The sequence below is a fragment of the Pseudonaja textilis genome, chromosome 3 (genome assembly GCF_049901715.1).
Source record: "Pseudonaja textilis isolate UNSWEBS1 chromosome 3, rPseTex1.2, whole genome shotgun sequence".
NCBI lineage: Eukaryota > Metazoa > Chordata > Lepidosauria > Squamata > Elapidae > Pseudonaja > Pseudonaja textilis.
Genome location: NC_141992.1, coordinates 69,790,102 through 69,806,657, shown reverse-complemented (window position 1 = coordinate 69,806,657; position 16,556 = coordinate 69,790,102). Strand labels below are relative to the sequence as shown.

The 16,556-nt window shown below is 35.2% G+C and overlaps 1 protein-coding gene across 1 annotated transcript in view; it reads right to left on the bottom strand.

Moving 5' to 3' along the window:
* Nucleotides 1–16,556, bottom strand: part of AK5 (adenylate kinase 5) — a 135,884-nt gene that overhangs the window by 80,174 nt on the left and 39,154 nt on the right. The gene's annotated exons all lie outside the window — the stretch shown is intronic.

Genomic DNA, 16,556 nt, shown 5'->3' with positions numbered 1-16,556 from the left:
ATATGACCATGTATTTAGCATACAGGTGATCGTTAACCAATGACCAGAACTGAGCCCAGAATTATGCTTATAAGTCATGGTAGTTGTAAAATGAGGTGCCCACCTGATCTTCTTGCTTATTGACCACAATTCCTGCACTCTGAGTTGCAGTCATTATGTGACCAATGGGTCATTAGGTAGAGTCTCAGGGGATGGGGGGAGGCCCCAAGAGGCCTGGTATAGGTTCAGGCACACAATGCAACACCTCCCCAGCTTACATAGGCTCTCCCATATCTCCTGAGGCACCCTGTGCTCCACTTCCCATCCCACTGGGTCCCAAAACCTTGAACTTCCTCCCTATTCCATCACACCTCACTTCACTCACTTTTTCTACAGATCCCTTTTAAGAAAGAGAACCACTGATTTGCCACATGGTCTTCCTACTTAGTGGCCATGTGGTGATATCCCAGAAATGGACGTCATTGTGTGAACGACCGCAACTGCAATCTGAGAATTGCAGCTACACCCCAAATGGTGTCCACCTCTGGGACAACATCACACAACCTCTGTATAAGAAGGCCAACTGGTGGATCATAGTGCTTTTCCCTGAAAAGATAAGTGAGGTGAATCATGACAGAGAGAGAGAAAAGAGGCCTACGGGTGTGGGACCCAATTAAGTGGGAAGCAGGCCCAAGGCCTGTGGGCACCCCAGTGGGGAGAAGGTAGGACCAAGAAAGCCTATGAGGGAGGATGGGTGGGAAAATAGGCAGGTCCCTCCAATTGGTCATAAAGGCGAGTGGATTGCCAGGCACCTGAATTTTGTTCACATCACTGCAAGGTTGCTGCGTAGCCATAACTTCAGATCATCAGTTCCTTTTTTCAGTGTTGCTGCAATTTCAAACAGTCATTGAATGAATAGTGGTAAGCTGAGGACTACTTATATCTCTCATCACATGGCAGCTGTCATACCAGGACACATCCGAAATTATTTACAGATCTACAGCTCCTTCAAAACAGAACTTGACTCCTGGCCATACGTGTATATCCAAGTAACCTATAGCAACACCATGAAAGTGATTTGCTATTTCCTTCTCCTGTTTTTTTTTGCTTTCCACTCTTATTTAACTTTTTTTCAGATTCATCAGGTAAAGACATTCAGCTTGCTCCTAGGAGCATGAAACTAATCCAAAATGTGAAAACACCAAACAGGGCTCTTTCAGTACAATATGCAGCCATTAAACTAATAAATAATGTAGCCAACATAATATTTATTTAACCATACAAATACTGTCAATTTGATATGCTAAATATTTATATTTTAGGAGAAAAAAGTGAGGGGAGACACAGAAACCAATCTAAATTCTGAACTCAAGATCCTTAATAACTTTTAAAAACTTTTAAAATAAGATAATTCTAAAAACAAGAAAATACGCACAGTTATCATCCAATTTTATCAAATTTAATAATCATGATTAACAAATCAAAGAAAAATATAAGTAATCATGTGTACAAGATTTAAAAATCAGATTCTGAATAAAATATGAAAAATTTGCCTCACCTGAATAAGTCTAATAGCTCAACAATGAAAGAGCAACTTTGAATAAATTCTGTTCACTGTTTTTCAAGAATTTATATTTAAATAGATACTGTAACTACAAGCAAAAAAAATCATTTTCATTTTCCACATTTTCAATGGTTAAACAACTAGAGGTGAAATCATCTTTTAAATGTTCAAAATATTTTCCAATCGCTCCAGAGTACTGCAAAGAAAATGGCAAAACTCTATTGACCAAGTGATTAAAAATACACCTCAGAAATTAGCTTTGTTTCTTGCATAAAGTTTTGTAGATGTCATGGCAACAGAAGCCACTCATTTTCCTAGAATTCCTATCCTTATGTGGAATTCAAATGATTTATCATAAAAATGATTATGAGCACAACTAGAAAGTTACTATTTTTGAAATCCTGACAGGCTTATTTCCTCATTTAGCTAAAAGTCAGAGTTTTCTCCAACATTAAACACTGCAAGACATTAGGGTTGGAAGTGTAAATTTGACCTCTATTCATGTGAAAAATTGACCGCAGGTAACCATAATTTGAACATTTCAGGTAAATCTTGTTTGGGGAGCACTTATTACATTCTTGGCAGGATTAGACTTCCTGTCTCAGGAATGTCTCTGGAATTTTTTTCCCCTCCTTTGCTGGTACTTTGCTTGTGTGGAGTGACCATTTAAAGTTACAATGGCACTGGGAAAAGTGACTTATGACCATTTTTCACACTTACGACTGTTGCAGCATCCCCACAGTCATGAGAGGCCAGGCAAGTAGATGCATGTCTCGATGTGAGTGATATTGAGTTGGCCACGCCCAGCCAATAACATGACCACCAAGCCATGTACACCCAGCCATACCCACCAACTAAGCCATACCCACAGAACCGGTTGTTAAAAAATTTGAATCCCACCTCTGCCTGTCATGTATGATTGGACTTGTTCTATAGTTATCCTGCTTTGGTTTATTGTTCACATCATACTTCTCATTATTATTTGAGGAAGAGAAATACATGGTTAGATTTTAAAACATAAAAGTAGATTTTATATACTGAAAACTTGTAATTTACTGATTTATGAACAACTTTGCATTATGGAAACAAAGCATCATGAAAAATTATTTTGCTTTATTTGAAAGATACAGCTAGCTACTCCAGATTTAAAATCTTGAATTGAATATACATGTTTACAATCTGATTTTGAATGGGTTTGTTACCGATATAATGACAAGCATGGCTTAAATGATTCTGGGTAGTGAAGGTTTAATTTGTTTAAAACTCAAGTTACTTTTTTTTTTAATTCTTCCTCTTTATTTTCTGTTTCTTGCAAGTCTATAATATAACTAAAAATGTCAAGTAATAGCAGTCCTACCTCTGTTGCTTCTATCCTACAATTCTCTCCTGGCTTTATAGTATAGACAAGGGTAGGCTTCAAAAATGATAGCAAAGGGTTCTCTGCCCGGTCGCTGGGTGTGTGTGGCCATGGTGGGCATGGCCTAGTTGGCCTCCTGCACCATTGTGGAGGGGCATTTTTGCCCTCCCTGGGCTCCGGAAGCTTTCCTCAAGCCTCCGGGAGGGCAAAAACAGCCTCCCCGGGCTCTGAAGGCCCATTTCCAGCCTTCCTGAACTTCCGGGAGGCCCATTTTTCACCCCCCCCTGAGTGTCCATACACAGCCTGCAATTACCTGCATCCAAAACGGGCCGCATGGGGACTACTGGGAGAGGATGGGCCAGCCAGGAGTGGGATTTGTAGGTTCTCTGAAATGCATTTTAGAGCATGGAACTACCGGATATATTGACCGAAAAATTAGAAATGGCAATGCAGTTCACAGAAGAACAAAGAAAGACCAAGGAGGAGGAGTTAAAGAAAGAGGAAATCTACCCCAAAAAGCCAAAAGAACAATGGACATTGCAAAAAGACAAGAAAGAAACTAAAATTAAGACATTGATGATAGATGTGATAAATAAAAGGGGAAATACTTCCAAGATTAAACAAAAGAAGAAGCTGTGCAAGAAGAAATTGCAAAAGAGAGATCAGGAGAGGGAGGGGAAAAAAAACAAGTGAATGGGAGATGAAAATAAAAATAATATTGGGAGGGGCGGGGGAGGAGCTAAGAGAAAGGACCGGAAAACTTAGAAAAGAGAAAATTTAGATTTAGAGATGAGGGTAAAAGATAAAACAAAAGGGGGATACCACAAGGAAATGTATTTTGGTGTTGTTGTTTTTTAGAAATATAGATTGGGGAGTTTTGAAGTTTAAAATTTATTGATAATCATTTTTAAAAATAAAGAAATAAGCTTAATTGGAATTAAAGGGAAAAAGATCTCACTGTAAAATTATTATGTAATTATATTAAAAAATGATGATAGAGTAAGAGAAATTAAGATGGTTTTATTATTAATTTTTTTTAACATATATTATATTTAATGGGAAATGGAAATGTAATTGATTACACAAATGATATTAGAAATGATTATATTATAATTTGTTTGCAATGAGATTGTTATGATTGTTATGAGGAATGAAAATTAAATATAATTAAATATAATTTCATAGGCTAAATTTGGTTAAATGTAAACAAAAAGGAAACATTAATTTTTTTCCTTATTTTTATTGTATACATATTATACTAGATATGAAATAGAAAATGCAGTTGATTATACAAAGGATATTAGAAAAACAGAGAATATGGTAAACTAGAAATGATTATATTGTAAAGTATTTGTAATGAGATTATTATATTATGATTAAAAAAAGTGAGGAATGAAAATTTAATAAAATTCCATAGGTAAAATTTGACTAAATGGAAACAAAGAGGATATATGAAATGGTTATATGAATATCTCTGGAATAAATATAAGATTTATTGTAGACTGGGGGGAAATACCATGTGGATCCTGAATATATTAGTTTTATTTTATTCTTGTTTTAAAATAGGTGGTAAGCTAGAAATGAAAATAATAGGGGATATAGAGTGGAAAATATGTTTGAGGATAAAATATTTTTGTTACTGGATTAATGAACTGAAAAAACAAAGTGAAAATTTATTTAAAGATCAATGAAATAGATCATGATTTGATATGAAACTAGGTTAAAAAAGCTAGAAATGTAATTATGATTATGTATGTATGTTGTAACCTGGAATCACAGTGCTCACTTGAAGAGATGTATAAAAAATAAAAAAAATTCTAAAAGAAATGAAATGCATTTTAGATAAGTGTACATCTACATATTATTTTCATAGAAAATTTACCAGTATAGGCAAGATAGAAATCTAAGCTAGGGGATCTCACGAACCCCTGCAAACCCCCAGCAGCCCACCCCTGAGTGTAGATTCAGATTTGCTATTGAATGATTAATTTTACTTGCAAAAAGGAACATCTTTTAAAAGTTTTTACAGTTAAAGAGGAAACTGAATAGATGTGTTCGACATATAAATGTGTCAATAATAAACTTCACTAGCAACCTTGAAACCAAATTTTTTTCTGAGTATAGGAAGGCACTGTTGAGCTCTACAAAAAGTATATGGAGGTCCACTATCCGAATGAAAAAAGCTGGCAATCCTTCATCTCTGTATTTATACAAAGACTGGACAAATGTTTGGAAGCTTCAACACATTTTCCAAGGAATCCATGTTTATGGCTAGAAGCAACAATAAAGCTTTTACGAGCTGAAACTGAGGAATCACAGAACAGTTATCAGCAAACCCTGGAGGCCAAAGAATCTTGAATACCAATTTATCATGGCAAGCAGTTCCAGGACAAGGTCTGAGGTCCTAAGCAATCAGGTCCAGGCGATCAGGAAACATTTTGTTGAACTTAGATCCAAATAAAAAATAAAGGAACTAGAGTTGTCAGCAATACTGAAAAGCTACATGTGGACATTTAAATCCTTTGAGAACCAGTTTGCACAAGTCAAGTCAGGCAGCAGACGGGAAATGCCAACATTCTGTGCATCTTTCATCTGCATTTGTCAACATTCTCTAGGGCAGGGGTGGACAATTATGGCAACTTGATGCCCTATGGACTTCAATACCCAGAATTCCTGGGCTGGTTCAGGAATTCTGGGAGTTGGAAGTCCACAGGTCATAAAGTTTCCATAGTGGGCCATCCCTACTCTAGGGCTTAGTAGAAGAGACAGTTTGTCATTATCCACTATCTTTTTTTCAGGTGTATTACTTAGTTTTGACTTGTCCCTATCTAGCCACTGAGAATCTGCAGTTTCTTCTGGTCTTGATTTCACAGCAATTCCGGTTCCTTCTCATCATAGAATCATTGATTATAAGAGATAAGAAATACTTGTGAGATCATTTATTCCAGCCCATGCTCCATGTAGGAATCCACTACTACTGCATCAAAAACAGATTAGCCATTCACCTTCTGTTCAAATCCTCACAGAGAAAGAGAATCCACCCTCTGCCAAGGCAATCTGTTTTATTGTTGAACAGCTCTTAGGGTTTTCCTCCACTGTGTAGTCAAAATTTACTCGCTTGTAATTTAAACTCATTGCTTCTTGTCTTGTCTTCTGAAATAGCTTCATCCTGTCTTGTACATGACAGCAACCCTGTCTTACCACAGCATGCTCATCACAATTCTCTCACAAATTCCCTACTCTTAATTAAGCCTGAAAGAGGCACAAAGACTCCCAGGAGCACATGTAAGAGAAACCCTTGAGATCATTCTTGGACATTTGTATCCAACTCATCCATTTAATTGTTATGCCACACTTTACTAACCAGAATGTCATGGACCATTTTATCAAGCGTTTTGGTAAAATTAAAATCTATTAATTACATTTGAAAGATTCCCACAATCTACTGAAGAAATGATTGTTGAAAATAGAACTGATTAGTACGATAATGCATTTTTCCTTTAAAAAACAATCTATGCTGATTCCTAATAATTATTACATTGGTTTCAAGATTCTTCAGATCAATCTCTTTGTGAACTGGTTGACAATCTTCCCAATTATTAATGGCAGACTTATTAGTCTGTAGGAAACACATTTTCCTTCTCAGAAATTAGAGTCATTTAATGTCTAGTCATTTGTGCTCTAAGGTTCTTAAATTTATCAGGTTAGTACCTTATGATGCAATTAATTTACACTTCAGAATAAATGCATATTGCTTAATGTGCTTCAATTGATTCATCCCTGAATCTTCGTTATACCTTGGATTCTTGCACTAAATTGGATTTTGGGATTGATGATCTAAATGATCCCTTTCAATTTTGCCAACCTAATATTTAAGAACATAATAAAGGAAATAGCCAGAATATAATGTTATTTCAGGTTCTTTTTTGAATTATCAAAGGGGAACAAAATACTATAATAATATCAAATGTTTTTGTACTCATCTTAGAAGACATAGTATCATAAAGATCTAACACTATGGAACTTAAAGTAGTTATATCAGTGTTAATCAAGTGATATGCAACGTTCTGGAAAAAAATATATGAAACATCCAAAAAAGAGGATAATCACAAAGCATTTTTTGCAACATGAGCCAGTGATATACCCTTCTCTTTCTTCTGAAGGAATAAAATTGGACAGACAAAAATTTTATTTCCTTATTTATTTATTTACCGCCTATCACAATCACAAGATGGCACTGGGTGGAAATTTTATCTTAAGGCGAATCTTTTCTTCTGTGAAAGGCACTTATTTCTGTAAGCTTTTTTTAATTTATTTTATTGCTGGAAATAATTCCACTTTCTAAATTTCCACTAGAAAAGAGATGTGACAATTATGGAAAGATACAACCATGTAAAGCAGTGTTAGGAATATAAAATAAACAACCAATCAATTAATAATGGTCTGTTTATAAAGGATATTTGGGGCAGTAGGCCTTGTGTCTATTTTACACATCTGTTTTCTGACACATACAGTAATTAAACATTATTATTATATGTTATTAAGCATTATTATACATTTCATGTATTTCTTTTCTTCATATTCATTCATTGTCATTTTATATCTTGTAAGTTGACTTTCCTTTTTATGCTTAACTAGAGATTATTTCTCTATTGCTGTTTAAAAGGATAAATATGATTCAGAAAGTTTACAAGTCAGAGCTAAAGCATACTCTGTTTAAAGGATGCATCTTTCTCTAACACACAAAAAACCCTCTAAAAATATAACTAAAGAGAAGAGAAACAGGCTAGATATCTCTTTGATAGATGAAACAATATTTCAAGATCTGATTACTATTTTGCATCACCCAGAAACGGCTAGCAAAAAAACATCATCAACATCAGAAAACATACTCTTCTTCAACAGTATTAAAATTATTTCCAAGAGGTATAATTCCCTTATTTTTCTAAAAGAATTTTACAAAGAAAACATGAAGAGTACTAAAAGTAATTGGGAAACCTAATACCATTTCTATCATTTTCACTTGGCAAACTGAAACTTATAACTGCCAGAGAAATATTCCTAGATGTAATGCCTCCTGAATCTACTCTACAATATAATGCTATCTTTTAAGTTTCACAAACACAATTTCTATCTTTTCTATGCAAAGAAAAGAGTTTCTTTATTTGAAACATCCTTAGAAAAGCTGTAATACCTAATCTTTATCTTTAAAATGCATAGTATAGTTGTTTTATAACATTCCCAAAACTGGTGCCTGACAGTTGTTTTAGACTGCAATGCTCAGTCTTTTTATATTAAATAAATAGCAATAGCAATAAGACTGATATTCCACTTTATAGTGCTTTACAGCCCTCTCTTAGCGGTTTACAGAGTCAGCATCTTGCCCCCAACAATCTGGGTCCTCATTTTACCCACCTCGGAAAGATGGAAGGCTGAGTTAACTTTGAGCCTGATGAGATTTGATCTGCCAAATTGCATGCAGCTGACTACAGAAGACATAGCTTGCGATTCTGCACTTTAACCACTGCACCACTGAGGCTCTTTATAATTTATAATAAATAAATCTTCCTTGCTGAAAGTCTAAGGAAAATCTGTAGTTCAAACTATTCAAAAAGCTGTATAGTATTCTTGGAAAATTGGAAGTTTTAGCTCTGGCTTCTTGACACCAAATTCTTAACATGAGGAAAGAAGATGTAACTTCCCAAATGAAATCGGTAGATCTGCCATCATTCAGTCCTGCTTTATTTTTAAAGTAACTAATGGCTGAGACTATAGCGTCCAATAATTAGTTGGCAAAACCTTACTAGGGCTGTAGCATTGAGCAAAATATTAAAAACAACCAAGAATGTCTTCAACTAGCCCTAGATAAAACACTCAACAGAAGGCCAGTCTAACAATTGTGTTGCCACAGCACTCAGCTGGATGGCTGTTAGTAGTCAACAGGACAAAACTGAAATAATACCCTCTTGTTTATGTTCTGCACAATTGGTATTGAAAGTCATACTTTTGATATCAAAGGTAACTTATAGCTGCTATTACTAATCATTACTGAATTTTTTCTCTGTGGTCTATTTTTAATGTTATTGATTGCTTGAAAAATGAAAGGTTTTCCCCCCTTAATCAAGGAAGAACAGTACTTTGAAAATCTATACCTTTGCATCTCAAAGAGGAGTTGCAAAGATGCAGGTTTTGTTTGTTGGTTTATCTGAGCATGTTTGTTTATAAACAGATTCTTCAGGAACAATACTTTGCATATCCTGGGTTTATGAATCCCAATGTACTGTAGTTAGCTTCTTCTTTTTAAAAAAAACTTTAATTACATGGTTGAACAACTTTCATTTTTCATTTTTGTTGCTATAGCTGGAACAGGAAAGCAAATGGTTGCCATAACATCATAGTGCTCCAAGATATAGTTAACTAATCATTTAATAGATTATTTCTCTTGATTTTACAATGGAATTAGGGCATTATTCCTTTAATTGGTATTATCTTCTTGGAAAATGCTATTGTAAATATTTCAGCAGAATTAAAGAACACTTTTAAGGTATCTGGCACACGCACATAGAGAGAGGGGGAGAGAGGGAAAGAAAGATGGGAGGGAGGGAGGGAGGGAGAGAGGGAGAGGGAGAAGGAGGGGGAGAGAGAGAAAGAAAGAGAACAATAACTCCTTTAATCTTTTGGTGTTGTTAGTTGCAAAGTCATGTCCGACCCATCGTGACCCCATGGACAATGTTCCTCTGGGCCTTCCTGTCCTCTACCTTCTTCTGGAGTCCATTTAAGCTCACGCCTACTGCTTCAGTGACCCCATCCAGCCACCTCATTCTCTGTCATCCCCTTCTTCTTTTGCCCTCAATCTTTCCCAGCATTAGGCTTTTCTCCAGTGAGTCCTTCCTTCTCATTAGGTGGCCAAAGTATTTGAGTTTCATTTTCAGGATGTGGCCTTCTAGAGCAGTCAGGGTTGATCTCTTCTAGGACTGACTGGTTTGATCGCCTTGCAGTCCAAGGGACTCACAGGAGTCTTCTCCAGTACCATACTTCAAAGGGCTCAATTCTTTGGCACTCAGCCTTTCTTATGGTCCAACTTTCACAGCCATACATTGCAATTGGGAAAACCATAGCCTTGACTTTCTTGGCAGGGTGACGTCTCTGCTTTTTAGTATGATTACTAGATTTTCCATAGTTTTCCTTCCCAGGAACAAATGTTGTTTAATTTCTTGGCTGTAATCCAGTGGTGGGATTCAAAAATTTTTACTACTGGTTCTGGGGTGTGGCTTGGTGGGTGTGGCCATGTGACTGGGTGGGTGTGGCTTTTTTGTTTGCTTTTTTGCCTCCCCCACCCATTTTTGGGAGCTTCCTAGCCTCAGAGGAGCCTCGGGGGAGGTGTTTTTGCTCCCCTAAGGCTCAGGAAGGAAAAAAAACAAAGCATGGGAGGGGCATGCAGCATCCCTCCAAGCTCCATTTTGGGAGCTCCCTAGCCTCAGAGGAGCCTCTGGGGGGCATTTTTGCTCCCCTAAGGCTCCTCTGGGGCTCTGGAAGGCAAAAAATGGAGGGGAGGTGCTGAGCTCCTCTCTGCATTTTTTGCCTTCCTGGGCTTCAGCAAGGGGAATCCCGGCAGAGCTAATTGTCAGGAGGGAAAAAAAAAAAAGAAATATCGTAGGCGAATGTCAGGCAGGCGGGTAAGTGAGCATCAGGCAGGAGGGCGACTGGATCGGGGGCGTGGCCAGCCAGAACTTACTACCGGTTCAGCAACCCATGCCAAATTCTTGCTACTGGTTCGCTTGATCCGGTGCAAACCCGCTGAATACCACCACTGCTGTAATCTCTATCTGCTGTGATCTTTCAGCCCAGGAAAATAAAACATGTCACTACCTCCACTTCTTCCCCAGCTATTAACCAGGAATTGAGAGGGCCAGATGGCATGATCTTAGTTTTCTTAATGTTGAGTTTCAAGCCAACTTTTGCACTCTCCTTTGCATCAAAAGGCTCTTTAGTTCCTCTTCACTTTCTGCCATTAGAGTGGTATGATCTGCATATCTAAGGTTGTTCATATTTCTCCCAGCAATCTTAATTCCAACTTTTGATTCATCTAGCTCTGCCTTTCTCATGATGTGCTCTGCATATAAGTTAAATAGGCAGGACGACAGTATACAGCCTTGCCAAACCCCTTTCCCAATTTTGAACCAATCAGTGGTTCCATGTCCAGTTCTCACTGTTGTTCCTTGACCTGCATGTAGGTTTCTCAAATGACAAATAAGATGGTCTGGTACTCCCGGACCTCCGGTTTGGGCTTCTTCAGCAATGGACTGAAATCCACGATCGTGAGCGGTTTTGATCCGTGCTCGCCGCCAGACCACCCCATCTGCTTGGATTTCAGGCTATAGCCACCCTGTAGAGGTGATGAAGAATGGGGAGATTCAACCCCCAGCAGGGTTGAGGAGAGCCGCATCTCTCCTCCTCAGCTGGCCATTACTCCCTTTCCTGAAGGCGGTTGAAGCGGTGGTCAGAAATGGCCACCTCAAAAAAGATTCCTGACTGGACAAGATTGTGCAGGAGGAAGATGAAGGATAAAGTTTTGACTAACCAGGTCGAATTGAGAAAGCAACTATACAAGGTACCCTGGGTTTTGAACTATAAAGAATAATACTGTTCCCAAAGAAGATTTTTGAAGCAGTGAAAGAGAGAGGAAAGGGAAAAGATTTGATGTTTTTTTTCTCATATTGACAGCTGTAATTGGCTTTAAAAACTAAGAAGAGATCTAAGCACGAAACTGATATAAATCCACTTTGACATTAATAGGCAATTTTAAGCTGAAAATAAAATGTCAAAGGGATAATAAAGACTTTGGGATATTTTAAAGCCTTTAAAAGGAGGAAAGGAGAGAGAGAGAAAAGAAAAGGGTGGGCTCTGGAAAAAATGGAGAAGACCACCTGAAATTAAAAAGAATTAACAGTGAAATTTTAACAAGACTCCTAAAAGATACATTGTAATTAAAACTTTGCTAAAAGATAACAGAACCTCTGGAAAGAGAAAGTGGAAAAAAGAAGCAAGAAGAAACAGCTTTGGATTATTTGGATTACTTGGTGATCTTTGGAATTTTGGTTGTTGGATTTTAAGGACTAAAATTAATCGGGTGGTTGTTTAAAAGTGTTTAAAATGGCATCACTCCTTGAAGAGCTAAAAATGGAACTTAAAAAGCAGAAAGAAGATTCACAAGAGGGAAGAGGTTCTTTTGGCTTCATATTTCAATTTTTAGAAATGGAGATTTTGAACTATGAAAAACAACAAGAAATGCTTGCAGAACAAGAAGGGCGGGACAAAGAAGAAGCTATCTTTAATGATCAAGTAATTCTATGTGGGGTTAAAAAGGAAAAGGTGGGGGGAAGGGAGTGAAAAACTTAAGATCTGAAAAAACAACCAAAAAAAAAGAATAGCTTGAAAAGTAATTACAATACTAGGAAGAAGCAGAAGAGAGGATTACAGAAAGGAGAATTAGAATTAGAGAGAAAGGGGGTCAAAAAGGTGAGGGAGAAGAGGGGGAAAATGGAAAGGAGAAGAAGTTATAAAGGACAGAAACAGGAAATAGAGAAGCAGGGAAAACGTACAAGGATTCACAGAGATAATGGGTGAAAACTTAATTGAAAGATGATTCTGCAAGGGTACATTAGATAGTATTGTTATATTACAAATAGTAATGAATATAGAAAATATGAAATATAGGTGATTAAAGTAATAGATAAAATTGGTACTGTTATGTAATGGAATGTAACTAAATGAAATAAAGAGAATAAGAGAATGAAAGTGGGAAAGGATGGTAATATTTAACTGTTATTAATGATTTATTGAAATATAATTGAAAAGAAATATGAATATCAGATGTTAAGATGAATTTGAATAGAATAACAACTCTATTAATTACTTTACTTTCTTTTCTGTTTAGAATTTATTGATTTTTAAGGGAATGTACCAAATAGAACTTGGTTGATAAATTATATGAAATGGAATGTTATAACTGTATATTTTAGAACCTAGTGTGTATTTCTAAGGAAATGTACCAAGAAGAATTCGGTTGATAAGAGTTATATGTTATAAAATAGAGGTTAGAAATTGAATGTTATAATTGTCAAGATATAAATTAAATCTTAAATGAAATTTGAATGGACAGTAATTTAAAGATATAAAGGTGTTACACTCCAGTTAGTAATTACAGGGGAAGTCTTGTTTTATGAGAAAAGAAAATACAAAATTGTACATAGGACGGACAAAACTATAAATATAATGATTAGAAAGAAAAGATGAATATGTAATCAAGTTTTTGTCTGTATAGAGGAATGATAACCTGGAGTCATGCTGTTCTCAAAAAAATATTTTAATTGTATGTTTTATGAAAACCCAAATAAAATTTTTACAAAAAAAAAGATGGTCTGGTACTCCATCTCTTTAAGGATTTGCCACAATTTGTTGTGATCCACACAATCAAAGGCTTTAGCATAGCCAATAAAGCAGAAGTAGATGTTTTTCTGGAACTCACTAGCTTTCTCCATGATCCAGCATATGTTGGCAATTTGATTTCTCTGCCTCTTTGACTGACTGTACTTCTAGTAGTTCTAGATCCACATACTGCTGGAGTTTAGCTTGTAGGATTTTGAGCATAATTTTACTAGCATGTGAAATGAGTGTAATGGTGCGGTAGTTTGAACTTTTGTTGCATTGCCCTTCTTTGGAATTGGATCTTTAATCTTTTAATACTTCAAGCTTTAGGATCCTTCAAATATATAATTTAATTTACACCTCACCACTCACTCATCCTAGCAAGTTTGCTTTTTTTTTATATATGCTGAGCAGTTTAGCATTTAGTAAGCAAGCTTTTAGTATTTTAAAGCAGTTTTACAGTCTTGCTCTTTTTACTATTTCTTGAAATTGTTTAAAAATTAAGATTCTATTTATATAGGATTATTATGAATAATTTATTATTCTTTTTATTGGTTTTAGAAATGCTTGTGCTTTTTCATTTGAACTTTGTAACTTTTTATAACAATTCTACAAATGCTGGTCAGTAACTATAACAATAATGATTATAGATAGTCTTTGACTTACAACAGTTCATTTAGTGACCGTTCAAAGTTACAATGGCACTAAAAAAAGTGACTTATGACCATTTTGCACACTTATGACCATTGCACCATTCCTATGGTTATGTGATTAAAATGTGGATGCTTGGCAACCGACTCGTATTAATAACCACATTACTATCTTAAAAACTGCAGTTATTCAATTAACAACTGTGGCAGGAAAAATGGTAAAATGGGGCAAAATTCACGTAACAAATAATTTTGCTTAGCAACAGAAAATTTAGGTTCAATTGAGGTCAAAACTCAAGGACTGCCTATATATAGCCCATAAAATATAAATGTCCAAGCAGAGAATCACCTATTTCAAACTGTATTATGTTATACTGTATTACTTTGTCTAGTATCTGAACTTTTGATGTAGGCATGACCATATTTAATTCTTATTTATTTATTTGAGCCTGCTCTGCTGCTTGGGTTAAAGAAGGAGCTTTTGAAAAACTATTTTCCAATACAATAATTAGATAGTGGCGCAATCAAATATTTTCAAAAGAATCACAAGACAATTGCCTCTTTCAGTGTTATATTTGGGGATTTTGTTTTGTTTGTTTTGGTATGGTCTCAAAAATATAAGCGAAGCAATGTGCCTACTGTCCCTGTCCTATTGTTTCTTTTATTTTTCTTATATGTATTTATTTCATGTATTCCTAACTATGTTTATCCTTATACTTATTATCTTGTAAACGATTGACAAATCAAATAAATAAAATAAATAAATAAAACAAAGTAAAATCCATTGAGGCTGTTAAGTCAGTATAGACATGGGTTTTTGTCTAAAGCCAGGATTTTTTAAAAAGAAAACATTATAACTGCTTTCTAATTTGCTCTTTGATTTGCAGGAAGAGAGAAAAAAACCCCAGCATTAGTGTAGCCTTTCAGCTGTTGTCGGCAACTCATCGTTTCCAACCAATATGACCAATTGTTTGTGAGAAGAGGTAATTTGGGAATAACAGAAGTTTCCCATCCATGCTAGATGAATTTTTCACTAGGTTCAACTGTAATTATCAAAGAAAAGAGATTAAAGGGTTTGATTTGTTTGTTAATTAACTGAACTGTCTAAGCAAAGCAAAATTGGGATACAGCTTTAAGTCAGAACCATCATGGTTTTCTTCCCCCTTTTCACAAGAGCTGAAGAGATCCAGTTTGAGCTTCTTCGGCGACAGACCGAAATCTGCGATTGTGCGCAGGACATAGAGAAACAGGGAAAATGTACAAGACACAGAGATATTGGGTGAAAACTTAATTGAAAGGGGGATTCTGCAAGGGTACATAAGATAGTATTGTTATATTAGAAATAGAAATGAACTCTGAAAATATGAAACAAGTGTGATTAAAATGATAGATAAAATACTCATTGAAATGGAATTGAATGTTTAATAAATAAATGAAACAAAGAGAGTGAGAGAATGAAATTAGGAAAGGAGGGGAACATTTTAATTATTATAAATGTGTTATAAAAATTTAAGTGAAGAGGAATATGAAAGAAACATGAAAAATTATGGAAATATTATAAGTGTTCCTAGAAGTATGATATCCTATTGAAAAGGAATGTCAAAGATTATAACTAACATTAATGATAGAACTGAATTGGAATAGAATAAGTATTTTATTTATTATTATTATATATATTTTCTCTTTAAGAACTTAGTGCGTATTTTAAGAATCTACCAAGCAGAATTCAACTGGAAGTTATGTGTTATATTGAATGTTATAGTTGTAAACGCATAAATTGAAGTTTAAATAAGAGTTGAATGGATAAAAATTAAAAGATACAAAGGTGTCATACTCCAATTAGTAACTACAGAGGGAAATTTTGTTTAATGAGAAAAGAAAATATGAAATTGAAACAGGACAGACAAAAGTATAAATATGACTAGAAAGGTATTGAAACTTAGAAAAGGATATATATAATTGAATTTAGAAAGGAATGAGATAATTAAAAGTAAGATTGAGAAAACTAAGGGAAGGGAAAAATTATTGAGAGAATGTTAAAATAGTAATAAGGGAAGGGAAGGGAAGGGAAAACTAAGGGAAGGGAAAAATTATTGAGAAAATGTTAAAATAGTAATAAGACATGGAATAGAACACAAAGATGAATATGAAATTGAATTTGTGTCTGTATGGAGAAGTGATAACCCGGGACCATGCTATTCTCAAAAAAAGAAATTTTACTTGTATTATGTTTTGTGAAAACCCAAATAAATTTTTTATTAAAAAAAAAAATCTTTCTGCAGACTCCTACAGATATTCCAGCCTTTTGATAGATCTCTTTCTGGACAAAATTTCATTTTTGCTGCTCTCAGCCTGTTCTCCTATAATATTTCACCGAGCTGCTTGCTTGGCACTTCTGGTTTCTTTTATAAAGAAGCATTGATTTGAAAGAGCTACAGAATTCATCTTATAGCAATCCATTCTTTTACAAACAAGATCAACATTATGACTTATTTCCAGTTCTACATCTAAGGATATATTTATTGCTTACAAGAATATTTTAAATTAAACAAGAGCCATATTTTCATTCCAATGCTTT